Source organism: Rhinoraja longicauda, chromosome 2 (genome assembly GCF_053455715.1).
Source record: "Rhinoraja longicauda isolate Sanriku21f chromosome 2, sRhiLon1.1, whole genome shotgun sequence".
In the NCBI taxonomy this organism is placed as follows: Eukaryota; Metazoa; Chordata; class Chondrichthyes; order Rajiformes; family Arhynchobatidae; genus Rhinoraja; species Rhinoraja longicauda.
This window is the reverse complement of record NC_135954.1, coordinates 90,356,967-90,383,672: the sequence shown is the minus strand read 5'-3', so window position 1 is coordinate 90,383,672 and position 26,706 is coordinate 90,356,967. Positions and strand designations below refer to the sequence as shown.

The 26,706-nt window shown below is 43.5% G+C and overlaps 1 protein-coding gene and 1 long non-coding RNA gene across 5 annotated transcripts in view; one reads left to right on the top strand and one right to left on the bottom strand.

Annotated features, from left to right (window-relative positions):
* Nucleotides 1-7,297: 7,297 nt before the first annotated feature.
* Nucleotides 7,298-26,174, bottom strand: LOC144607040 (uncharacterized). The gene is made up of 4 exons (XR_013549048.1): nt 25,944-26,174; nt 24,938-24,979; nt 10,638-10,715; nt 7,298-8,022 (listed from the first exon to the last, which is right to left on the bottom strand). It is a non-coding gene; the product is annotated as an uncharacterized LOC144607040 (long non-coding RNA).
* Nucleotides 26,033-26,706, top strand: part of stx17 (syntaxin 17) — a 45,989-nt gene continuing 45,315 nt past the window's right edge. For 3 of the 4 annotated variants that reach the window (XM_078423565.1, XM_078423582.1, XM_078423592.1), the window contains exon 1: nt 26,033-26,135. The gene's annotated coding sequence lies outside the window, so the exon portion shown is untranslated. The remainder of the gene's footprint in view (nt 26,136-26,706) is intronic. The other variant, XM_078423574.1, reaches the window with a different exon arrangement.

Genomic DNA, 26,706 nt, shown 5'->3' with positions numbered 1-26,706 from the left:
AAAAAACCTGCCCTGCATATGTCTTTTAAACTGAGGTGCATATGAATTTCTTCTTAGAGAAGATGGTGAAACTCTGCAATTCTCTACCCCAGTGGATGTTTATTTCAGTATAGAGATATAGCACGGAAAAAGGCCCGACAGCCCACCGAGTCCGCACTGACCAGCGATCCCCGCACACTAACACTATCCTACCCACACAAGGGACAATTTCTACATTTATATCAAGCCAATTAACCTACAAACCTGCGCGTCTTTGGAGTGTGGGAGGAAACCGCAGATCTCTGAGAAAACCCATTCAGGTCCCAGGGAGAATGTGCAAACTCCATACAGACAAGCACCCGTAGTGAGGATTGAACCTGGGTCCCTGGTGCTGTAAGGCAGTGACTCTACTGCTGCACCACCGTGCTGCTATGGAGGGGATCATGTTACATCTTTAAAGTGGAAGTAGATAAAGTTTTGGAAGATCATGGATGTGAAAACTGGGGAAATTAGAAAAATTGAAAACTATGGCAAAGGAGAGAAGTTCAGGTTTGGGGAATATCAGCCATGATTTCATTCAATGGCACATGAGGAGCCAAAAGGAGCCAGGTGGCCTATTCTTAATCTTTTCTTCATATGTATCTTGTGCAAATTCCTAGGAGATTTGAAGAATGAGAGCAGATCTCATTGGATCGTGTAAAATTCTGGCAGCACTTAACAGTCAGGAAACGGAGAAAGTTTTCCGAGGATGAGGAATGATGGATGAGGATCAAAGTCTCGGGATGAGAAATAATAATAATAATAATAATAAACATTTATTTTATATAGCGCTTTTCCAAATGCTCAAAGACGCTTTACAAAACAGTCAAGACATAAAAACAAACAGACAAACTATCCTGACGGAGAAGCGGCGAACAAATAGCGCCAGCGTCCTCTCACGTCAGGGTCCGGCAGTAGACAATAAAGAACACAAGACACACAATTACAATTTTTAACACAAACAGCCATCACAGTGATTGCTCCAGGCACACCCTCACTGTGATGGAAGGCAAAGAAAAGTCTTATCTCCTCCTCATTCTTCTTCTAGTTTATTAACCTAGAGGGTGGTAAATGCTGTACTCTGGGAGACAAAACTCCATGGCATTGTCATCTCTTCCAATGATTCTCTCAAGAGGTTGGGCATTGCACTCAATATATAACATATATAACATATATAACAACTACAGCATGGAAACAGGCCTGTCCGGCCCTACCAGTCCACGCCGACCATTCTCCCTGACCTAGTCTCATCTACCTGCACTCAGACCATAACCCTCTAATCCCCTCTTATCCATATACCTATCCAATTTACTCTTAAATAATATAATCGAGCCAGCCTCCACCACTTCCACCGGAAGCCCATTCCATACAGCTATAACCCTCTGAGTAAAGAAGTTCCCCCTCATGTTACCCCTAAACCTTTGTCCCTCAATTCTGAAGCTATGTCCCCTTGTTGGAATCTTCCCCACTCTCAAAGGGAAAAGCCTACCCACGTCAACTCTGTCCGTCCCTCTCAAAATGTTAAAAACCTCTATCAAGTCCCCCCTCAACCTTCTACGCTCCAAAGAATAAAGACCCAACCTGTTCAACCTCTCTCTGTAGCCTAAGTGCTGAAACCCAGGCAACATTCTAGTAAATCTCCTCTGTACCCTCTCCATTTTGTCGACATCCTTCCTATAATTTGGCGACCAGAACTGCACACCATACTCCAGATTCGGCCTCACCAATGCCCTGTACAATTTCAACATTACATCCCAACTTCTATACTCGATGCTCTGATTTATAAAGGCAAGCATACCAAACGCCTTCTTCACCACCCTATCCACATGAGATTCCACCTTCAGGGAACAATGCACAGTTATTCCCAGATCCCTCTGTTCCACTGCATTCCTCAATTCCCTACCATTTACCCTGTACGTCCTATTTTGATTTGTCCTACCAAAATGCAGCACCTCACACTTATCAGCATTAAACTCCATCTGCCATATTTCAGCCCACCCTTCCAAAATGTCCAAGTCTCTCTGTAGACTTTGAAAATCTACCTCACTATCAACTACTCCACCTATCTTAGTATCATCTGCATATTTACTAATCCAATTTGCCACACCATCATCCAGATCATTAATGTAAATGACAAACAACAGTGGACCCAACACAGATCCTTGGGGCACTCCACTAGACACTGGCCTCCAACCTGACATACAATTGTCAACCGTTACCCTCTGGTATCTCCCATTCAGCCATTGTTGAATCCATCTTGCAACCTCACTATTAATACCCAACGATTTAACCTTCTTAATCAACCTTCCATGTGGAACCTTGTCAAATGCCTTACTGAAGTCCATATAGACAACATCCACAGCCTTGCCCTTATCAATTTCCCTGGTAACCTCTTCAAAAAATTCAAGAAGATTAGTCAAACATGACCTTCCAGGCACAAATCCATGTTGACTGTTTCTAATCAGGCCTTGATTATCCAAATAATTATATATATTGTCCCTAAGTATCTTTTCCATTAATTTTCCCAACACAGACGTCAAACTAATAGGTCTATAATTGCTAGGTTTACTTTTAGAACCTTTTTTAAACAAAGGCACAACATGCGCAATGCGCCAATCTTCCGGCACCATCCCTGTTTCTAATGACGTTTGAAATATTTCCGTCATAGCCCCTGCTATTTCTGCACTAACTTCCCTCAATGTCCTAGGGAATATCCTATCAGGACCTGGAGACTTATCCACTTTTATATTCTTCAAAAGTGTCCGTACCTCCTCTTCTTTAATCCTCATAATTTCCATCACTACTCTACTTGTTTCGCTTACCTCACATAATTCAATATCCTTCTCCTCGGTAAATACCGAAGAAAAGAAATTGTTTAATATCTCCCCCATTTCTTCCGGCTCAGCACATAGCTGTCCACTCTGACTCTCTAATGGACCAATTTTATCCCTCACTATCCTTTTGCTATTGACATATCTGTAGAACCCCTTGGGGTTTACTTTTACATTACTTGCCAAAGCAGCCTCATATCTTTTTTTCGCTTTTCTAATTTCCTTTTTAAGATTCCTTTTACATTCTTTATATTCCTCAAGAACCTCATTTACTCCCTGCCGCTTATATTTATTGTATATCTCCCTCTTTTTCCGAACCAAGTGTCCAATTTCCCTGGAAAACCACGGCTCTTTCAAATTATTATTCTTTCCTTTCCACCGAACAGGGACATAAAGACTCTGTACTCTCAAAATTTCACCTTTAAATATCCTCCATTTCTCTATTATATCCTTTTCATAAAACAACAATTTGCATTTCACTCCTTTTAAATCCTTTCTCATCTCCTCAAAATTAGCCTTTCTCCAATCCAAAATCTCAACCCTTGGTCCAGATTTGACCTTCTCCATAATGATATTGAAACTAATGGCATTATGATCACTAGACCCAAAGTGCTCCTCAACACATACCTCCGTCACCTGACCCATCTCATTTCCTAACAGGAGGTCCAACACTGCCCCTTCTCTGGTAGGCACCTCTACGTATTGCTGCAAAAAACTATCCTGCACACATTTTACAAACTCCAAACCATCCAGCCCTTTAACAGAATGTGATTCCCAGTCTATATACGGAAAATTGAAATCACCCACAATCACCACTCTGTGCTTACTACTAATATCTGCTATCTCCTTACATATTTGCTCTTCCAATTCTCGTTCCCTATTTGGCGGTCTATAATACACCCCTATAAGTGTTGCTAAACCTTTCTCATTTCTGAGTTCCTCCCAAACAGCCTCCTTAATCGAGCCTTCTAGTCTGTCCTGCCAAAGCACTGCTGTGATATCCTCCCTGACAAGCAATGCAACACCCCCACCTCTTGCCCCTCCGATTCTATCACATCTGAAACAATGAAATCCTGGAATATTTAATTGCCAATCGCAACCCTCCTGCAACCATGTTTCACTGATCGCCACAACATCATACTTCCAGATGTCAATCCAGGCTCTAAGCTCATCCACCTTTCTTACAATGCTCCTAGCATTAAAATATACACATTTAAGGGACCCATCATTTCTTATTCTCAGTTTATTTCTTTTCCCTTCTTTCTCTCCTACATATTGGGTCTGAGTGTTTCCCTTTTCTGCCTCCTGCCTCACACACTGCCTATTAGCTATCTGTGTTTGAGTCCCTCCCCCCAACCGTACTAGTTTAAAGTCTCCGCAGTTATTTTAGCAAATCTCCCCGCCAGGATATTGGTTCCCCTCGGGTTCAGATGCAACCCGTCCTTTTTGTACAGGTCATACTTCCCCCAGAAGAGGTCCCAATGATCCAGAAACTTGAAACCCTGCTCCCTGCACCAGTTCCTCAGCCACGTATTTATCCTCCACCTCACTCCATTCCTATTCTCACTATCGCGTGGCACAGGCAGTAAGCCTGAGATTATTACTTTGGAAGTCCTTTTTTTTAACTCTCTTCCTAGCCCCCTGAATTCTCCTTTCAGGACCTCTTCCCTTATCCTACCTATATTGTTGGTACCTATATGTACCACGACCTCTGGCTCCTCTCCCTCCCCTTTCAGGATATCCTGGACACGCTCAGACACATCCCGGACACCGGCACCAGGGAGGCAAACCACCATCCGGGTCTCCCGACTGCGTCCACAGAAACGCCTATCTGACCCCCTCACTATAGAGTCCCCTATTACTACTGCTCTCCTCTTCCTTTCCCTACCCTTCTGAGCAACAGGGCCGGACTCCTTGCCAGAGGCCCGGGCACCGTCGTTGCCCCCAGGTAGGCTGTCCCCCCCAACAGTACTTAAACAGGAGTACTTATTTCCAAGGGGTACAGCCACCGGGATACTCCCTAGTCCCTGCCTCTGTTCCTTGCCCCCCCTAACAGTGACCCACTTGTCTACCTCCCGTGGTCTAGGAGTGACCACCTCTCTGTAACTCCTATCTATAACCTCCTCACTCTCCCTGATCAGACGGAGGTCATCAATCTGCCGCTCCAGGTTCCTAATACGGTCCCTTAGGAGCCCCATCTCGTCACACCTGGCGCAGATGTGGATGTCTGGAAGACTATCAGACCCCCAGATTCCCCACATCCGACACCCAGAACAAAAAACTGCCCTGGCAGTCATACTCTCCAAACAAAGCCCCGCGCTCGGTTACTAAACCTACCGCCCGGCCGCTACTCCAACCGCTCCAACCGCCCACCCAAAAGAACTGAGTGATCTCCTGGGAGAGGCGAAAAACCGGATAAAAAACCCAGGCCAATTTGGGAAAAAATCCGGGAAATTCCTCTCCGACCCCAAGCTAGGCGATCGAAACTAGTCCGGGAGATCACACAGGTCTTACTCCTTACTATCCCCACACAATCCCCACACACTACTTCCCAAGCAACACAGCTTGGTGCTGCTTGCTGCTGCTTGCTACTGCTGCTGCTTGCTGCTGCGACTGCTGCTTGCTGCTGCTGCTACTGCTGATGCTGCTACTGCTGATTGCTGCTGCAATATGGGCAAGACCACGATCCTTTCTCAACCTGCCCTGGTAAAACTGGATTGCCCTCCTACAATAAAGGTTGACAACGGGACCCTAGAAAATATGGACTACTTATGGTTTCTCAATCACCACCTCTGGACATAAGGTGACATTAAGCCATCACAGATAATGTAACAGGGAATGACAGTTTCTCAAGGTAGTAGCACCCCATCAACCTGTAAGTAATACTTTCCCAGCAGCTAACCATAAGGACTCAGAGAGAAAATCAATTTTATTTTTGCCCACAGCATGGCCTCCTTTTTTCTTTTAGCTTCCTAAAGTGCCAATAGGAAAGTATTAAGAATGTTATGGTTTGCAAATTGTGTTTTGAAAAAAAGGTTTAAATTATCAATAAAAATGACAGGCCTGAAAGTTATCCCCTAGTAAGTAGTGAGCAAGTCACTTAATTAGCAGAAGACCCATGACGTTCATATGTCCAATGTGAAGTGCATTATTGTAGCACAGGGAAGGAATTGCCAGAAGAAAAAATCCAAGTTTATCCACACTTCCCACAGGCCACCAGCTGCCAGTGTTCTCTTTCCTTCCAAACAGCAGGGGGAAGTGCATTCCAGGTGAAAGTTGTTGGCCAGAATTGGCTGTAGGACAACGCATCAGCCATTAGTCAGGCTGAGTGCTGAACACCAGCTCAAAATAGTTTTGCATACTAAATCATTAAAGGAGTGAACATGGCAACGAGCCAAGTAACTCCTAAACCACCAGATTGGTGGATTAGAAAATAAATAAATCAGTAACGAATTGAGTGGAAGTGATAACCAAAGATACTAGAGGAGCAAGATATACCACTCAACCCTAAAAACCGGAGTATGCCATGGCACCATTTTAGTCGGCAGAAACATTTAAAAAGAAAAATAACAAAAATCTGTGAATTGATAGATGAAATATATTCTGCATTTTTATGGTATCATCACACATACTGTTCCCCCAAAACACTGATTACACTGTGAGAGGCATAGCGAACAGCGGGTTTTGCCTACTAAAATGGCGGACATTCCGCTCCTTTGCGTATTACTCTTCAGTATACGCAATTTCAACGGGGTGGTTCATCTTGCTCCTCTAGTATCTTTGGTGATAACACAAAGGGTGGATTTCTTTATTTAGGGAACTCAAGCACCTGAAAACCTGGAACCAAAGTGTTGATAGGAAGAAACCTGCAACATATATTGAATTTACATGATTGGACTTTTGCTGAGATTTGCCAGGTGGAATTTGATCCAATCATGATAGCTCAATCAGTTGACAGAAGATACTTCAAAACAATAGTCCTTTGAAAAAGGAAAGAGCAGCATAAAAGAATGCAGCAGTGTTAGAAGGTTTCCATCTGCAGCTCACCAACACACCAAAGGGCAAATGGAGAGTAATGATTTCCATTCAGTGGGTGGTGGATTGATATATTGTAACCAGCAGTGCTAATGCCTTATGTGGCAATTCTGGCTGCCAATATTATTTTGTGGACTCACACATGGCTGCAGGGCTGTGAATATCATGAAAACGCCTTTGAACAGATTTATACACCCTCCTGAATTCTGAGGAAGTCAAGACGTCCAGTTGAGTTTATTTATTCACAAAATGCTGGAGTAACTCAGCAGGTCAGGCAGCATCTCAGGAGAGAAGGAATGGGTGACGTTTCGGGTCGAGACCCTTCTTCAGACTGAACTCAACTTCAGTTGAGTTTATTGTCATGTTCACAATGTACAGATACAATAAAAACTTTGCTTGCAGCAGCACAGGCACATAGATTCAGATAACATTTAAAAACAGAAATTATACACAAATTATACTGAAATACACATAATTCACACAGGCAGTGAAAAGGAAAGACAAGACATTAGTGCAAAAATACACAATTAGAGAAAATGTTCATGGTAGGGCAAGAGGTGGTCGGTAGTGCTCTGTTACTGATGTAGGAGTAGAGTTCAAGAACCTGATTGTTGCAGAAAAGTAGCTGTTCCTGAACCTGGTATGTGGAACTTCAGGTTTCTGTATCTCTTGTCCGACGGCAGGAGTGAGAAGATGGCATGGCCTAGAGGTTGGGGATCCTTAGTAATAGATGCCTCATTTTTGAAGTAGTAACCTCATTTAGATGCTTTTGATGGCGAAGAGGACTATGCTTGTGATGGACTGAACTTAGTCTACCACTCTCTGCAACCCTTGTGTTCTGTACATTAGAATTGCATCAGCAGGACATGATACAACCAGTCAGGATGTTTTGTACAGTGCAACTGTTAGAGGTTTATTATCATTTAGTGACATGCCGAATCTCTTAAACTTTCAGGAAAGTAGATGAGAGTCAGTGAGATAGTGTCTGCTGTTGATCTGTAATGGTGAATTGAAGTGGACCCAGGTCATTGAAGTTGATCCATGTTAGGAGTTGAATTATCAATGAGCCAAGGAATTAACTGTGTTGAACTTTTCAATGGATGAAGAGCATTCTCTTCTCCAGAAGGGTCAATATGGTCTTCATTAAGTGGGAAAAAGATATGCAAGGGAAGAAAAACAAAACAGACAATCAAATATGATGGCAGTAAAACAGTTGCACAAACATTCAAAGGACTTTTAGTTGAAATTAGTTATTGTAACCATATCAGAACATCTTTGATTGCCCTCACTACATACAATGAGCATATTGTAATATCTTATCAGTTTCTCTACTATCATTACTCTGTATGTTGAATTGGACAAGTAGGATGGGACTTTACTTTTAGAGCACAGGAGCAGAAGGTAAGGAATTCTTTATGACTTTTGCAAATAACTCAAACGTAAATCTAAATTCCCACACTCCAAAGACATTCAGATTTGTAGGTTCATTTACTTCGGTAAAATTGGAATTTGTCCCTAGTGTGTGTAGGATAGTGTTAATGTGCGAGAATTGCTGGTCGGCACGGACTCGGTGGGGGGAAGGGCCCATTTCTGCGCTGTATCATTAAACTAAACTAAACCTTGAGCCTTCATTGGAATTATAGGACACCAGCCACAAAGAACTTTCAATCAATCTGTTGAACATACTAGAACTTTTGTCAGGTCAGTCTCCGTGCTGTATCTCTAAATTCTCTTCTTAATACAAGTGTAGTGGTGGGAAATGTGCTGAAAGGGATTCTGAATGACAAATTTATCTTGCTTTGGAAGGGCAACGACTGATTAGGGATATCCAGCATGGCTTTGTTCATGGGAGATCATGTCCCACATAAATCAGATTGTGTTTTTAGAGGAGCTGACAAGGACATGGCAGTGAACATTGTCCACAAGGCCTTTGGCAAGGCTTTTGACAAAGTTCCATGTGGTAGGCTAATTAAGAAGGTTGGAATAGGGATCAAGAGTGAGAAACCAATTGTGATACAAAATTGTCTTAATAGAAGGAATGAAAGGGTGGCAGTGGAAGTTTGCTTTACAGATTGAGACCTGTGATCACCAGTATGCCACAGGGATCGGCCCTGGGTCCCCTGGCGTTAATTATTGATGGTTTTATTGAAGATTATTAAAGGAATTAAACCAATATTAATGTAGGTGGTGTGATTAGTTAAGTTTGCAGGTGACAACAACATTGGTGGTATAGTGGAAAGGAAGGTTGTGCAAGGTTACAATAAAGTATTAATCAACTGTGAAAGTGAGCAAAGGAATGGCAGATGGAATTTAATTTAGACAAGTGAAATGTGACGCGTTTTGGGAAGTTAAACCCGGCCAGGAGATACACAGCGAATGGCAGGCCCCTGGGAAGAATTGTAGAACAGAGGGACCTTGAAGTATTAATACCTAGACCCCTGAAAGTGACCACAAAAGTAGAAAACATGGTGAGGAAGGCATATGGCATGATTACCTTCAATGGCTGAGAGATTATAAGAATTGGGCCATCATGTTACAGGTACATAAATCATGAACAAGGCTGCACTGAAAGTATTATGTGTAGTTCTGGACCACAAGTTATAGGAAGGATGTGATGCAGAAAAGATTCACAGGGAAGTTGGTTTGACTGGTGGGCCTGTTATAAGGAGAGATTGCATAGACTGGGACTGTTTTCCCTGGAATGTAAGAGGCTGCAGATGATCTTAATGATACTTATAATATTGTGTGGCATATTCAGGGTAGATAATCAGAGTCTTTTTCCAAAGCCAGAGTAAAACTGGGTGGCATATGTTTAAGGTGAGAGGGCAAAGATGTGAAGGAATCTGAAGGGGAATTTTTTCACACAGATGGTGATGGGTACATGGAATTAATTGTTAGAGGAAGTAGTTGAGGCAGGTGCAATTACAAAATGTAAATGCCATTTGGACCAGTACATGAATAGGAACGGTTTGGAGAGATATTGGCCAAATGCAGGATTTGCATAGATAAGTTTCTTGGTCAACATGGATGAATTCAATACGCTCATAAGTTATCAGAGCAGTATTTGGCCCTTCGGCCCATCAAATCTACTCCGTCATTCAATCGGCTGATCTATCTCCCTCTCCACCCCATTCTCCTGCCTTTCCCCCATAACCCCTGACACCCTTACTATTCAAGAATCTTTCAATCTGCATCTTAAAAATACCCTAGGACTTCGCCTCCAAAGCTGTCTGCGGCAATGAATTCCACAGATTCACCACCCTCTGACTAAAGAAATTCCTCCTCATCTCCTTTCTAAAGGTACGTCCTTTTATTCTGAGGCTATGGCCTCTGGTCCTAGACTCTCCCACTAGTGGAAACATCTAAATTAGTTATAGGAAGGATGTGAAACGTTCCTGTGCTAACGTTATGAAAAAAACAGAAAATATAAAATAAAGAATGATTGTTAATAATGGTCTCTAGGCTGAGATATTGACGTCCATATTTACATCCACCAATTTCAGTGGCATTCAAAATAATTGCTGAGAAACAAACCTGAACTTTACTATAACTATAATCAAATTATAATCATTTTCAGTTCTTCATTCATTATATATTAATATGAATGAATAATATCATGGCTACTGATTACATTACTGCCAGATACTTAACCTTTCATTTAACTTGTTCTTGTTGTTTTTCACTCTCCCCTCAGTCACCTTGATATTTTGAATAATAGTGTCTAGCCCAGAGATTTAAAAGTAAAATACATACCCCAGTTTCCCACTCATCTCCCATCATATTCAAATGCTAGTAGAGTAATCCATTATTCCGCACAAGAATAGTTTTCATCTGTTTGACAAAATGTAGGTTATTATTTTCCTATTTTACATTTTCACCACAGAGCAAACTCAGTAACATAATAAAAAGCAAAAAATGTCTGTGTGAGTGGTTGCTGTATCTATTCATTATTGTGGTTGGAATTAAACGATACTGACTTGTTGGTATAAATAGATGGCATCTTTTACTGTCAACCAGAATAGTATGATTTGTGGTATTGTGTTTCTTTAAATTCACCATCTGCAATTACTGGCTGGTATTTTAATGGTTTGTGTGCATCGATATTACAGGTTATCAATGATCATCACAATATTGTAGTAAATTTGAAACAACAAATACACCTTAGGAACAAATGCAAAACCAGCAAATACCATTTCAGTCACTTGGCTGATCAGAATTGAAATACAGAACTAATATTTATCAATGGATTTCCTTCTATCTAAAGTTTATTGAAAATCATTTTGTAATTACTGTCCTCATGCCTTCATACACTATTAAAGTAAAATAAAAACACTCAAAGTATTTATTGAAATCCAATGTATTTTTCAGTAACTGAACTAACTTGATTAGAGGCATGGTCAAGTCTGTAGATATGTCATTAGTAGTGTAACTGGAATGTTTTAGTAAGGATGGCTATATCTCGTGCTCTCAGCCACAACTTAATTCCACAAGGAAGGAACTGAACCGACTGAAGACTGGCTCCTGCGGTGATGAACACCTCAGAAGGAATATGAGATTGATCATCCACTGGCTTTTAATGGATGAAGATATTTGCAATTATGACATCCTTTCCTTTTGTCAGCAACTGGGGGCTCCTTCTTTATTAACGATGGTGATATTTTTGGAGCCTCTTCCTACTAGTTGTTTAATAGTTTACCACCATATCACCTGAAAGTATTAGGATGTTAGAGCTGTGATCTGATCTGTTAGTTGATGGATCACTTAACTCTGACGATTGCATATTACTTTCACTATTTAGCATGCATACATTGGTATGCATGGGATCTGGTTGGTACCACATATTTAGCCTTCCGATGACTCTGGCATGCTCTTCACTTCTCCTTGGAATAAGTTTGGTCCCCTGGCTTGACAGTTGTGGTAGAAGGATGGATATGTTATTGTTGCTGATTATGCTGGAACCATGATGTTGTAGATTATGGTCGAGTACTTTTGTGAATGGACCGTAACAATTTATCGACTTACTGGTCTGAGCTGCCAGATCTGATTCATCACGAAAGCAAGGATGGTAGGTGGTAATCAATAAGCATCTTTACCCATGTTTGACGTGAGGCCATGACATTAAATAGGACAAAAGTCAGTGCTGAGGACACCCAAAGCCACTACCTCCTGATTATCCACCACTGTGTTGCATTCAAATAGGCCTGTCCTTAGGGGACAGAGTACACCCAGGAATTGTAATGGGGTCAGGAACATTGGCTGAAAGGGATTGTTCTATGGGAATGACTATATAAAGCTGTTGATTTATGCTTGGAGACACGATTCCAAGAAGAAGAACTCCAGCGTATGCTCATGTGTGGACTTTATTAAGTCATGCACAACATTCCAAACTTTAGCATACATCCATGAATATGCATATATCACAACAATTAGTATACAACCATGAATAACATATAACATATATAACATATAACATATAACAACTACAGCATGGAAACAGGCCTGTCCGGCCCTACCAGTCCACGCCGACCATTCTCCCTGACCTAGTCTCATCTACCTGCACTCAGACCATAACCCTCCAATCCCCTCCTATCCATATACCTATCCAATTTACTCTTAAATAATAAAATCGAGCCAGCCTCCACCAATTCCACCGGAAGCCCATTCCATACAGCCACAACCCTCTGAGTAAAGAAGTTCCCCCTCATGTTACCCCTAAACCTTTGTCCCTCAATTCTGAAGCTATGTCCCCTTGTTGGAATCTTCCCCACTCTCAAAGGGAAAAGCCTACCCACGTCAACTCTGTCCGTCCCTCTCAAAATTTTAAAAACCTCTATCAAGTCCCCCCTCAACCTTCTACGCTCCAAAGAATAAAGACCCAACCTGTTCAACCTCTCTCTGTAGCCTAAGTGCTGAAACCCAGGCAACATTCTAGTAAATCTCCTCTGTACCCTCTCCATTTTGTCGACATCCTTCCTATAATTTGGTGACCAGAACTGCACACCATACTCCAGATTCGGCCTCACCAATGCCCTGTACAATTTCAACATTACATCCCAACTTCTATACTCGATGCTCTGATTTATAAAGGCAAGCATACCAAACGCCTTCTTCACCACCCTATCCACATGAGATTCCACCTTCAGGGAACAATGCACAGTTATTCCCAGATCCCTCTGTTCCACTGCATTCCTCAATTCCCTACCATTTACCCTGTACGTCCTATTTTGATTTGTCCTACCAAAATGCAGCACCTCACACTTATCAGCATTAAACTCCATCTGCCATCTTTCAGCCCACCCTTCCAAAAGGCCCAAGTCTCTCTGTAGACTTTGAAAATCTACCTCACTATCAACTACTCCACCTATCTTAGTATCATCTGCATATTTACTAATCCAATTTGCCACACCATCATCCAGATCATTAATGTAAATGACAAACAACAGTGGACCCAACACAGATCCTTGGGGCACTCCACTAGACACTGGCCTCCAACCTGACATACAATTGTCAACTGTTACCCTCTGGTATCTCCCATTCAGCCATTGTTGAAACCATCTTGCAACCTCACTATTAATACCCAACGATTTAACCTTCTTAATCAACCTTCCATGTGGAACCTTGTCAAATGCCTTACTGAAGTCCATATAGACAACATCCACAGCCTTGCCCTTATCAATTTCCCTGGTAACCTCTTCAAAAAATTCAAGAAGATTAGTCAAACATGACCTTCCAGGCACAAATCCATGTTGACTGTTTCTAATCAGGCCTTGATTATCCAAATAATTATATATATTGTCCCTAAGTATCTTTTCCATTAATTTTCCCACCACAGACGTCAAACTAATAGGTCTATAATTGCTAGGTTTACTTTTAGAACCTTTTTTAAACAAAGGCACAACATGCGCAATGCGCCAATCTTCCGGCACCATCCCTGTTTCTAATGACGTTTGAAATATTTCCGTCATAGCCCCTGCTATTTCTGCACTAACTTCCCTCAATGTCCTAGGGAATATCCTATCAGGACCTGGAGACTTATCCACTTTTATATTCTTCAAAAGTGTCCGTACCTCCTCTTCTTTAATCCTCATAATTTCCATCACTACTCTACTTGTTTCGCTTACCTCACATAATTCAATATCCTTCTCCTCGGTAAATACCGAAGAAAAGAAATTGTTTAATATCTCCCCCATTTCTTCCGGCTCAGCACATAGCTGTCCACTCTGACTCTCTAATGGACCAATTTTATCCCTCACTATCCTTTTGCTATTGACATATCTGTAGAACCCCTTGGGGTTTACTTTTACATTACTTGCCAAAGCAGCCTCATATCTTTTTTTCGCTTTTCTAATTTCCTTTTTAAGATTCCTTTTACATTCTTTATATTCCTCAAGAACCTCATTTACTCCCTGCCGCTTATATTTATTGTATATCTCCCTCTTTTTCCGAACCAAGTGTCCAATTTCCCTGGAAAACCACGGCTCTTTCAAATTATTATTCTTTCCTTTCCACCGAACAGGGACATAAAGACTCTGTACTCTCAAAATTTCACCTTTAAATATCCTCCATTTCTCTATTATATCCTTTTCATAACACAACAATTTCCATTTCACTCCTTTTAAATCCTTTCTCATCTCCTCAAAATTAGCCTTTCTCCAATCCAAAATCTCAACCCTTGGTCCAGATTTGACCTTCTCCATAATGATATTGAAACTAATGGCATTATGATCACTAGACCCAAAGTGCTCCTCAACACATACCTCCGTCACCTGACCCATCTCATTTCCTAACAGGAGGTCCAACACTGCCCCTTCTCTGGTAGGCACCTCTACGTATTGCTGCAAAAAACTATCCTGCACACATTTTACAAACTCCAAACCATCCAGCCCTTTAACAGAATGTGATTCCCAGTCTATATACGGAAAATTGAAATCACCCACAATCACCACTCTGTGCTTACTACTAATATCTGCTATCTCCTTACATATTTGCTCTTCCAATTCTCGTTCCCTATTTGGCGGTCTATAATACACCCCTATAAGTGTTGCTAAACCTTTCTCATTTCTGAGTTCCACCCAAACAGCCTCCTTAATCGAGCCTTCTAGTCTGTCCTGCCAAAGCACTGCTGTGATATCCTCCCTGACAAGCAATGCAACACCCCCACCTCTTGCCCCTCCGATTCTATCACATCTGAAACAATGAAATCCTGGAATATTTAATTGCCAATCGCAACCCTCCTGCAACCATGTTTCACTGATCGCCACAACATCATACTTCCAGATGTCAATCCAGGCTCTAAGCTCATCCACCTTTCTTACAATGCTCCTAGCATTAAAATATACACATTTAAGGGACCCATCATTTCTTATTCTCAGTTTATTTCTTTTCCCTTCTTTCTCTCCTACATATTGGGTCTGAGTGTTTCCCTTTTCTGCCTCCTGCCTCACACACTGCCTATTAGCTATCTGTGTTTGAGTCCCTCCCCCCAACCGTAATAGTTTAAAGTCTCCGCAGTTATTTTAGCAAATCTCCCCGCCAGGATATTGGTTCCCCTCGGGTTCAGATGCAACCCGTCCTTTTTGTACAGGTCATACTTCCCCCAGAAGAGGTCCCAATGATCCAGAAACTTGAAACCCTGCTCCCTGCATACATACATATATCACAACAATTAGCATACAACCATGAATATGCATATATCACAACAATTAGCATAAATTCCACAAATATGCATAGATCACAACATTCTCCCTTCTTTCAAAAGAGAGAAAACTGTCAGATATACTGTGAATGTTGTAAAAAAAGTTGTTTTCATTACGATGACAACTATCAACTTCTTTACCATGAACTTATCATTTATTAAAAATATGCACCATCAATCATGACAACTGACACTGACAAATCAATATGCAACAAAGTCTCTGAGATACTTTGGCATCCTCACAGTTCGCCCTGAGCAGGTTTTCACTGGTTTGTCCGCGTCACTTATTACCTGTCCATTATCTATGTCCTTATTTTCAGGTTGCCCTGTAGATGTTTTTTCTTCCATAGATGCTTTTCCTTCAGTAGTCACTGCCTGTTGTTCCACCGTCTGCGTCGCGCTAGTTGCGGTAGTAGATGCGCTCCGGTCATTGATGTTACGGCCTTGCTTCGCGTGTTGACTTGCAACCAGCTCATCTGGTGGGTTCTCGCTGATCTTGTGGAGATGTACCCGACTGCGACAGTAGATGCCAGATGGGGTCTGAACCGCATATGATCGCTCATCAAGCTGGCGAGTAACGACCGCTTTCTTGCAACCCTTTTTTCCTTGTACGAGGGGTTGCATTCGGACTGTATTCCCTTTGTGAAGTGGGAGAATGTCTTTGGCTGACCTGTTGTAATTGCCAGCCTGTTGCTGCACGTGCTGCTTCATGCGTTCATGTTTCTGTACTACTCTAGGTTTGAGTAGGCATCCGGTAGTGGGTGTTATGGGAATAGCGCACCCGGCGGTGCAGTACCGGGGATATATTACCCATGAGGCTGTAGCGAGAGTGATCCTGAATTAAAATGGCTGAACCCAAGACTCGAGTGTAATGCCTCTGTTAATTAGTTGTGTAGCTGTACTGTAGCAGGTTACAGAAAGGAAACACACTAACAAAACATGGTGTCAGAAGTGGGGCCTGCTTCAGGATCAATCGAAAGGACGACAGCAGACGACGTTTGTGAGTAATTACTGCTGAGAGACGACTGTGGGGCCTACATTGTTTCCATTGATAGAGGGGCGGATTTATCAGGAAAATGGAGCAGCTGAAGCCCCCTAGGCAAATGAATTTTGAGGCAAGGGACCTGCCAATGGAGTGGAGACAATGGAGGGAGGAGTTTGAGCCCTATGTTGATTTGAGCATGGAAGGGAAGGAGGACAAGACAATGAGGAAACTGCTAATGTACCTAGTTGGACCGCAAGGGAGAGAGCTCTACCAGACGCTCGAGACACGGACGCCGGAGGACAACGTACAAGAGGTTACGCTAGCGCAGGCACTCGATGCTTTCGAAAAGCATTGTCAACCCGTGAGGAACGAGACCGTCGACAGGTATAGATTCTTTATGCGGAGCCAAGAGAGAGGGGAGACTTTTGATTCGTTTGTAATAGAACTGAAGCTCTTGGCAGCTCATTGCGGTTTCAGAGAGTTGAAGGATTCACTGATACGTGATAGAATAATATGCGGCATAAGGGATGACATGCTGCGGGAAAGACTTCTCCGAGAAACCTCACTTGACTTAGAAAAGTGTGTGAAGGCATGCCAGGCTTCGGTGCTGGCCAAGACCAGAGTTGATGTCCTGGTAGGGGACCAGCGACAAGATGTCTGTGCAGTGAGACATGAGGGGAAACGATACCAGCCAACCATAGAGTGCAAATACTGTGGATACAAACATGAGAGAAAGAAGGAGAACTGTCCGGCATATGGCAGGGAGTGTTTCAAATGCCATCAGAAAGATCATTTCGCCTCACAATGCATGGAAAAGCAGGGGCAGCAGAAGAAAGAAAAGAAAGGGAAAAAACCTGTGCATGCAGTGGTGGAAGTGGAGAGTTCCAGTGATGAGTGTGATGACAGTCAAGAGGTTGATGAAATTCACACAATGGAACTGCAACCAGAAGCAGGAAAAGCAGAAAGTGTGCACAGGGTTGAGAGACTCAATTCCCAAAGAAAATCTTTGCGACCATGATGCTGAAAGGGAAGGAAGTAAAATTCCAGGTGGACAGTGGAGCCACATGTAACATCATTCCCAAGATGTATGCGAAGGATGTGGATGAAACCAAGCAAGTATTGTCCATGTACAACAATACGACAGTGGTGCCTCTTGGGAAAAGCTTGATGAGACTGGTGAACCCGAAGAATGGAAGGAAATACAAAGTAGAGTTTGTAGTCCTGGAGGAAGACTGCATTCCAATCCTGGGAAGCAGGGCATCCCAGCAGATGGGGGCTCATCTCAGTGTGTACAGAGAACATAATGACACTGAATGGCAGTGAAATCCCTCTGACCAAGGAAAGATTGATAGCGGAGTATGCTGATGTGTTTGAAGGGACAGGTAAATTTGAGGGCAAGTACCATCTGCTGGTAGCTGACAGCATAACGCCGGTGATCCACCCACCACGAAGAATCCCTGTAGCCTTACGGAGTAAGCTGAAAGAGGAGTTAGGCAGACTGACAGAAGCGGAAATAATTGCCCCAGTAGAGACCCACACACCATGGGTATCCAGCCTTGTATGTGTAGAAAAGCCCAATGGGAAGTTGAGAGTGTGTTTAGATCCGAGGGATCTGAACAAGGGGCTTAAAAGAAGTCATTACCCAATGACGACGATCGAAGATGTCCTCACCGACCTGAATGATGCCAAGGTCTTTAGCACGTTTGATGCCAAGAATGGGTTTTGGCATGTGGAACTGGATGATGAGAGTTCTCAGCTTACGACATTTAACACACCGTATGGTAGATATAGGTGGAGACGCATGCCGTTTGGTCTGTCCACGGCCCCTGAGGAGTTCCAGCGACGACAGAACCAAGTGCTGGAGGGCCTGGAATGAGTGAGGTCTGTTGCTGACGACATCCTAGTGTTTGGGAAAGGAAAAACGGCAGAGGAAGCAGAAAGAGACCATGACAGGAAGGTTAAAGCTCTGATGGAGAGATGTCGTGACCGTCACCTGAAGCTGAACATAGAGAAGACAAAGCTGAAGGTGAAGGAAGTCACTTTCATAGGACATAGAGTCTCTGCTGCAGGACTGAAACCAGATCCAGGGAAGGTAGAAGCCGTGCTACATATGCCTAACCCAACGGATGTCCAAGGAGTTCAGCGATTTATTGGCTTTGTTAACTACTTGAGCAAATTCCTTCCTGGATTAAGCGACCTATGTGAACCGCTGCGCAAGCTGACACAGAAGGATGTAGTTTGGTGGTGGGCACAGGTGCATGACAGGGCGGTGATGGACATAAAGAAGCTAGTAACTGCCGAGCCAGTACTCAGATACTATGATCCATCCAAGGAGCTGACAGTACAGGCCGACGCGTCAGAAACTGGACGGTGCGGCGCTGATGCAGGAGGGCCATCCAGTTGCCTATGCCAGCAGGGCCCTGACGGATGCGGAGACCAGATATGCACAAATAGAAAAAGAATTGCTGGCAGTGATGTTTGGTCTAGAGAGGTTCCATGTGTACACATATGGAAGGCCAGTGAATGTGCAGTCAGACCATAAGCCACTGGAGATAATCGCCACAAAACCACTTCATCGGGCACCAAAGAGATTGCAGAGGATGCTGGTGAGGATGCAGACCTATGATGTGACAATAAGATACAGACCAGGGAAGGAGATGCAGCTTGCAGACACGCTGAGCAGAGCATATATTATGACTGGCAAGACTGACAAGACCATGAGAGAACTGGAGACTGTAAACCTGGCAAGGCACATCCCAATAGCACAGCCTCCGCTAAATGGCATAAGGGATGCAACAGGAGAAGATGAGACTATGCAGAAACTGCAAGAGGTTATCAAACGAGGCTGGCCAGAGAACAAGAAGGATGTTGACCCAAAGCTCATCTCCTATTTCCATGTGAGGGACGAGCTGAGTGTTGGAGATGGTCTCATATTTAGGGGAGAGAGAGTAATCATCCCTAAAGCCAGGAGACGCGACATGCTCACAAGAGTACATGATTCCCACATTGGTGTGAATGGTTGTCTAAGAAGGGCAAGAGAATGTCTGCACTGGCCCGGAATGAGTGCAGAAATCAAGGACTTCATACAAAAATGTGAGACATGTCAAGCTCAAGGGAAAGAGCAACCAAAAGAAACGCTGCATTCCCATGAAATTCCAGAGAGACCATGGGCGAAGGTGGGTGCAGATTTGTTCCACTTGGATGGAAGGAATTATTTGATCACTGTGGACTATTTCTCAGGATATTGGGAAATAGACTATCTAGAGAAAACATTGGCAGTGAATGTCATCCATAAAATGAAAGGCCAGTTCGCAAGATATGGAATACCAGATCAGCACATCACAGATAATGGGCCACAGTTCACAGCTGAGGAGTTCAAGAGTTTTACCAAGAAGTGGCAGTTTGAACATACGAGCACATCACCCTATTATCCACAGAGTAATGGAAAGGCGGAGAGCAGTGTGAAAGTTGCGAAGTCATTGCTGAGGAAGGCTAAGGCTGCCGGAGCTGACCCTTACCTGAGCCTACTAGAATCCAACTAGCCTCTGTACACCTTGTACACCTGAGGGTGCTGGCATGTTGACAGCATCGGCGACATTTTTTGGGTCAGGTTGCATCCTGTGGTAGTGATCACATGCCCTAAGAAGGGTATCTCGGTAGCTCTTTAGACAGACTTGTCTCTGTTGAGCTTGATGTGTTGCTGTACACATCGCTGAAGCAACTGCTCGAGCTTCAAGTCATGGCGATGATCGCGTCTTCCCTCGCCTCTCCTTTGCCATAGAAGAGGATGTCGTCTGCAATGCAGATCACTCTAGGTAGCCCTTCGAGGGCCTGATGCAATCTTCGTTGGAAGATTTCCGATGATACTCTCATACCGAATGGCAGTCGGCGCCACCGATATCGACCAAAAGGCATGTTGAATGTCGTTAGTTTGCTAGACCATTCGTCCAGCTTCACCTGCCAGAAAGCTGAGCTCATGTCCAGCTTAGTGAGGACCTTCGCTTGGTCGAGGTCTGGTAAGATGTTCTCAATGACTGGAAGCGGGTAATGTTCACGCTTCAATGCTTTGTTTAGCTGTCGTGGATCGATGCACACCTGGAGATCACCATTCTTTTTCTCCGCGACCACGAGCTGGCTGTCCCAACTTGTCGGCTCGTGCACTGGTGCGATCACGTGACGCTCTACCATGCAATCCAGCTCCTTCTTCTGCTTTATCGCATGAGGTAAACACTGTGACGGTAAGACTGTCGGTTGCACTTCCTTGTCAATCTGCAGGTGGGCTTCACCTGGCAGCTCTCCCAGTGCACCGTCGAACACCTCCGCATAGCGTTCGTCAGCCTTAAGCACTTTCTCCTTTACGACAGACGATGTGTGTACACGGTGAAAACTTTCGTCATTCACTGTGATCAAGTTCATTCGCTGAGTAGCTTTGCTCCCTAGCACCGGGGTGAAGTCATCACTGACCACGATGAACTCAACGAATTACTTGTGGTTTGTCTTGGGGTTGAGCAGCTTAACCCGGCAAACTCCTTCCGTGTCCATCGTCGTCTTATTCCACGTCATGAGCTTCTTATGACATGGGGCCAGTGTGTGATCTACACCGTGGAAATATCTGCGTGGCAAAATGTTCACGCTCGCTCCGCTGTCCACTTGGAAGTCGACCCGCTTCCCATTGACGAGTATTGATGTGTAGACGTCATCTCTAGGCTGCACCGTGTTGACTGTGAGCTTGTCGATGAACACTGTGCTCATGTCACTGCCAGTCTGGTCGTCCGTTTTGTGCACTTTACTCTTACTGCACACTTTGGCAAAATGGTTACGACTGTCACATGCCGTATACGTCTGTCCGTAGGGTGGACAATGCTGTTAGTTCCTTGCATGCTCCTTACCACAAAACCTGCACGCTTTCATTTCCTGTAGTGCCCCTCCCCTCTTGTCGCTCTGCTGCCTTATTTTGTGGACTGTCGCAGCAGACCTGCTGCTTCCACCGTCGGTGAAAGCTTGGAGATGTGTCTCAGCCGTCTCGGCACTCTTGCAAATGTCCATACAGCCGCTGAGAGTGAGCCTCCTCTCTTGCAGCAAACGTTTCCACATCTGTGAGTCGCTAATGCCAAGTACAATTTTGTCATGGAGCAAGCTGCCCAACATGCACTGGCAGAAATTACAGGACTTCACTAGTGTTCTCAGGCTAGCGAGAAACGATTCAAAACTCTCTCCTGCTTCATGCTGCCTCTTGTTGAAGAGATACCGCTCATAGGTTCCGTTATTTTCGCCCATGGCGTAGTTCTCAAACGCTTGAATGATCTCGGCCATGTCCCGGCCCTGCTCGTCGCTGGCGAACGCAAAACTGTTATAAATATCTAGTCCTGACGGGCCAATTGTGTGGAGGAACAATGTCGTCTGGTAGCTGCAGTCTGCCTGTCTAGCTGTGTGACCAGCTGTAGTTAGTCCACATCTGCCGCCATGTTTTCCAACCCTCAATCACTCCGCGATTGACGATCAATGGGGTTGGTGGCCGTATCCCGCTCATGGGAGGCGGACTGGCAGCGTGCAGTGGGTCATGACCGGTTGCTAGCTGTGCCTGCTGCTGGCCGCTCGTCCCCTCAACGCTTGCACTCGTCGCAGCGTGCTGCTGAACGGCCGTCTGCCCCTCCCCGAGTGTAGTCGTTTCTCTCCGCGGCCGGAATTGCTTTTACTTAGCTCGGATTCTGTTTCCACGCTCGTCCCTCGGCGCTTGACACTGTCGCTAGTCATCAGCGGTCACGTGTCCTAGCCGGGACCCTCAGGTTGCGGGGAAAAATGATTTTCAAAGCTCCGCCGCTGCCACCATGTTTGGAGACATGATTCCAAGAAGAAGAACTCCTGCGCATGCGCATGTGTGGACTTTATTAAGTCGTGCCCGCAACATTCCATTACATTAGCATACAACCATGAATATGCATACATCACAACAATTAGCATACATGCCATGAATAAGCATACATCACAACATCCCCCCTTTTTTCAAAAGAGAAATACTGTCAGATATACCGCGAATGTTGTAAAAATGTTTTTTTTAAATTATGATGACAACTATGAACTTCTTTATCATTTATCTTTTTGTGAGCACCTATTCAAATTAATCACTAGTGACTGGATATTAATCATCTTCTATTCTGAGGTCCACTAAGCTGAGTCTACCTTTGTTGTATCTGAATCAGTTTCACCGATGACTGTATGGAATTTTTTTTGTGTTTTCATTATGTGGTTTGATACATCCATGTGACTCGCTCGATCATTGCCGCGCACAGAGCCACATTAATGTGAGTCTGGAATCCAATATAAGACATATTGAATAAGTAGGGTTTCCTTTTTAAACATGGCCCATGACACTAAAGTAGGTTGGGCTGCGGGATAGGAATGTTCCCAATGAAAATTTACACAGCCCAACCCAATTATTGCAGAATAAACATAGACTTCAGGATGAATGCAGCACAAAGAATGGCTGAGCAGCATAACTTGTGTCTACCCGAGGTCCCGTTTAACTTCTAGTTGAGGGCTCCTCTTGAGATTCTGTGAGCAATCCCTTTTTTGTTACTGGGCCAAAATTGTTTGTGATGCTACAGCGACAAAACAAAAACAAAAAATCACTGGAAAGTGCCAGGTATTTTCCTGGATCCTAAGCACTTATTGTGCAGCTTTCATCCTTGCAACTGCTATTAAACGAGTGACCTTTTATTGACTCTTGATATTCAAAATAGGTGTGAAGTACAGCTTTGTAGATGTTGGGTTTTTAAGGCCATTTGTGGAGTCTGTCTTTTAGGTTAGTCTGTTAATTTGCATGTATGGAACAGAAGGCGTTATATAAAATAATCAATGGCTGAGAACAATTTATGAATTTATTTGATGACCAGCCTTTGCTTAGGGAGTGTTTGAATGTTTGAATAGAATATGTTTGAATAGAAACAAATGCAAACTGGGAAACAGATATTTTTGTCTGCTTGTTTCAATCTTGCCAATCTTTTTTTATATTTGGGTTACTGAGCAATCTTGACATTTATCATCTGGATAACTGTCACAAGCACCAAGCTGGATTATAAATGTAGGCAATCTGATATTAGGCAGGCATCGCTCACTGACAGATCATATTAGCATCAAGGTATTTAGGCTTGTCTAAAACATTACAGACACGCTCATTCAAGTCTTCTGCCTGCCTGCCCTCCCAACTAGGGAACAGTGGGTAGCAATATTAAAGGAAAAGTTTTAAAAAGTGAAAGGCAAACATTATTTCCGTTTGAACAAATTACATTTTGTCTTGTTGGAACTGCTGTCTAAAAGATTAATAAAATGACATTTCAATTTATAGAAATAGCCCTAAAGTTTCAGCAGTCAAAATCATCTTTATTTGAAAACATATGCATGCTTTACGCCTACAAGATCTTGAAGCAGATAAGCCTTTTTCACTATAATTGTGGGTTTCAAAAGTTTTGAACAAATTTTTGCAATAAATTAAATGCCACAACAGTTTCAGATTAATATCACACCTCGACCATTGCATGTCACAACAATTTTTTCACAAAGGGATACAGCTCTTTTATTGAATTCTACTGTTAATTTTGAAACTTATATTATCATAATGTTAAACTAATACATAGCAATTATATTTGGTTACATGAAATGATTTTGGTTGCAGTTATTTTAGTGAAGGAGAAACATATCTGTGGACTGAGTGTAAAAAATTGTTCTTTTCTTCAAAACTGGCTCTACTTGGATTATATTTTTTGTCAATAGTAGCAAGCAGTCTGCTCTGTCAGTTTCCCAGGTTGCACAATTCTGAGCCAATGTAAACAGGCTAGTACTTAAATCAAGTTTTACATTTTATTAAACTGTAGAAACAGGAAAGCAATTTGTAGCTTGAAGTTTTTCCACGCACGTTATGGTTTGAACCTGAAACTGATATAGGGTTGGTTCTTCCTTTGCAAATTTAGATCGATGCATTAGTGAGCACTTAAAACAATAATAACCAACACTATGCCAATCAAATGTGGAGGAAGGAACTGCAGATGCCGGTTTAAACCGAAGATAGACACAAAAAGCTGGAGTAACTCAGCGGGTTACTTGACCCTTGAAAGGTCTCGAACCGAAACGTCACCTATTCCTTTTCTCCAGACATGTTGTGTGACCCGCTGGGTTACTCCAGCTTTTTGTGTCTAACTGTGGCAGTCAAATTGTTGATATTCAATTTAATGCTGGTGTTGGCGTCCAGGAATTGGGAGAAAATTGTTGACTTCCATCGCAGTGTGCAAAAAGAAACATGCTGCTCATGCTAAGCATTAGGATAGCACTTAGCAAATGAGTTTTACTTAATTGGAAGAAGAGAGTACAGAGACTCACGTATACGGATGTTCTGAGAAGATTGTGCTTGTGATTGAAATTCTGTAAGAGGAAAGGTAAAATGGCAAAATTGATAAATATGGCGCAGATAAATTACACAATGCATAACACCCTCACACAGTTCAATATCAATACTGTTGCATTCTCTTTGCTGTTATCTAGGTTATTTCAAGTAAGCGTGCAGGTACTGCAGGCAGTGAAGAAAGCTAATGGCATGTTGGCCTTCATAACAAGAGGATTTGAGTACAGGAGCAAAGAAGTCCATCTGCAGTTGTATAGGGCCCTGGTGAGACGATATCTGAAGTAGTGTGTGCAGTTTTGTTCTAATTTGAGGAAGGACGTCCTTGCTATTGAGGCAGTGCAGCGTAGGTTCACGAGGTTAATCCCTGGGATGGAGGGACTGTCATATGAGAAAAGATTGGAAAGACTAGGCTTGTATTCACTGGAGTTTAGAAGGATGAGAGGGGATCTTATAGAGATGTATAAAATTATAAAAGGACTAGACAAGCTAGATGCAAAAAAAATGTTCCCAATGTTGGGGGCGTCCAGAACCAGGAAATACAGTCTAAGAATAAAGGGGAAACTGAGGTGAGACGAAACTTTTTCACCCAGAGTTGTGAAGTTGTGGAATTCTATGCCACAGAGGGCAGTGGAGGCAGATTCATTGGATCAATTTAAAAGAGAGCTAGGTAGAGCTCAAGGGACTAGTGGAATCAAGGGAGATGGGGAGAAGGCAAGCACAGGTTACTGATTGTAGATGATCAGCCATGATCACAGTGAATGGTGGTGCTGGCTCAAAGGGCCAAATGGCCTCCTCCTGCACCTATTTTCTATGTTTCTAATACAGTAACAAATATAAATGACTTTTGGCTTAAACAACCCCCTAAATGTAAACACATTTTCAAGGCAAAATGAGTGGAGTGGTGTACTGACGTTGTGTTATTTATGTAAAACAACGCGTTAGGCATTTTCTTCGGATAATTTGCACTAGAAGGAGACAGGTTACCAATCAGCAGGCTGTTTCCACTGGCAACCGGGCAGACGGTTCGTGGGCCCGGCGAAGGCGGGTCCGGCTCTCGGGGGCGGTGTTATGAGGTGACACGGGAAGTGGACGTGTTGTTGTGGTGGTTGTGATCGGCGAGCGCCGTGTGCGTGGGTTGGGAGCGGTGGCGGCGGCCGGGGCCGGGGCCGGGCAGAGGTACGCTCTTTCAGTTCATGCCTCTTCACACAAAGTTGTGCCACTTTGTCCGTGCGTGTAAAGCAGCCCCCGGAACTGCTGCTGCATGGTTTGGTTGCCCCAGATTCACAACAAGCCGCTGCAATGGCCAATGTTGTCCGGGTTGGGGGCCGCTGGTGGCGGCGTCGCTGACCAGGGCAGGGGGGGGGGGGGACGGACACACGAGTGGACTCGGTCTCGGTCTGGTCTCGACACGAAACGTCGCCCATTCCTTCTCTCCAGAGATGCTGCCTCTCCCGCTGAGTTACTCACTCCAGCATTTGTGTGCCTATCTTCGGTCCAGGCCTGGATGAGTAATTGGATGCCACCAAAACATATTGCAACACCTTCCTGCTCGACGGTGCCAGTAATAAAACACAACTGCGCTCCCAAACTACAACACCCCGCTTTCCAGTTAAACCTACAGATTGTATAAGAAAATAACTGCAGATGCTGGTACAAATCGAAGGTATTTATTCACAAAATGCTGGAGTAACTCAGCAGGTCAGGCAGCATCTCTGGAGAGAAGGAATGGGTGATGTTTCAGGTCGAG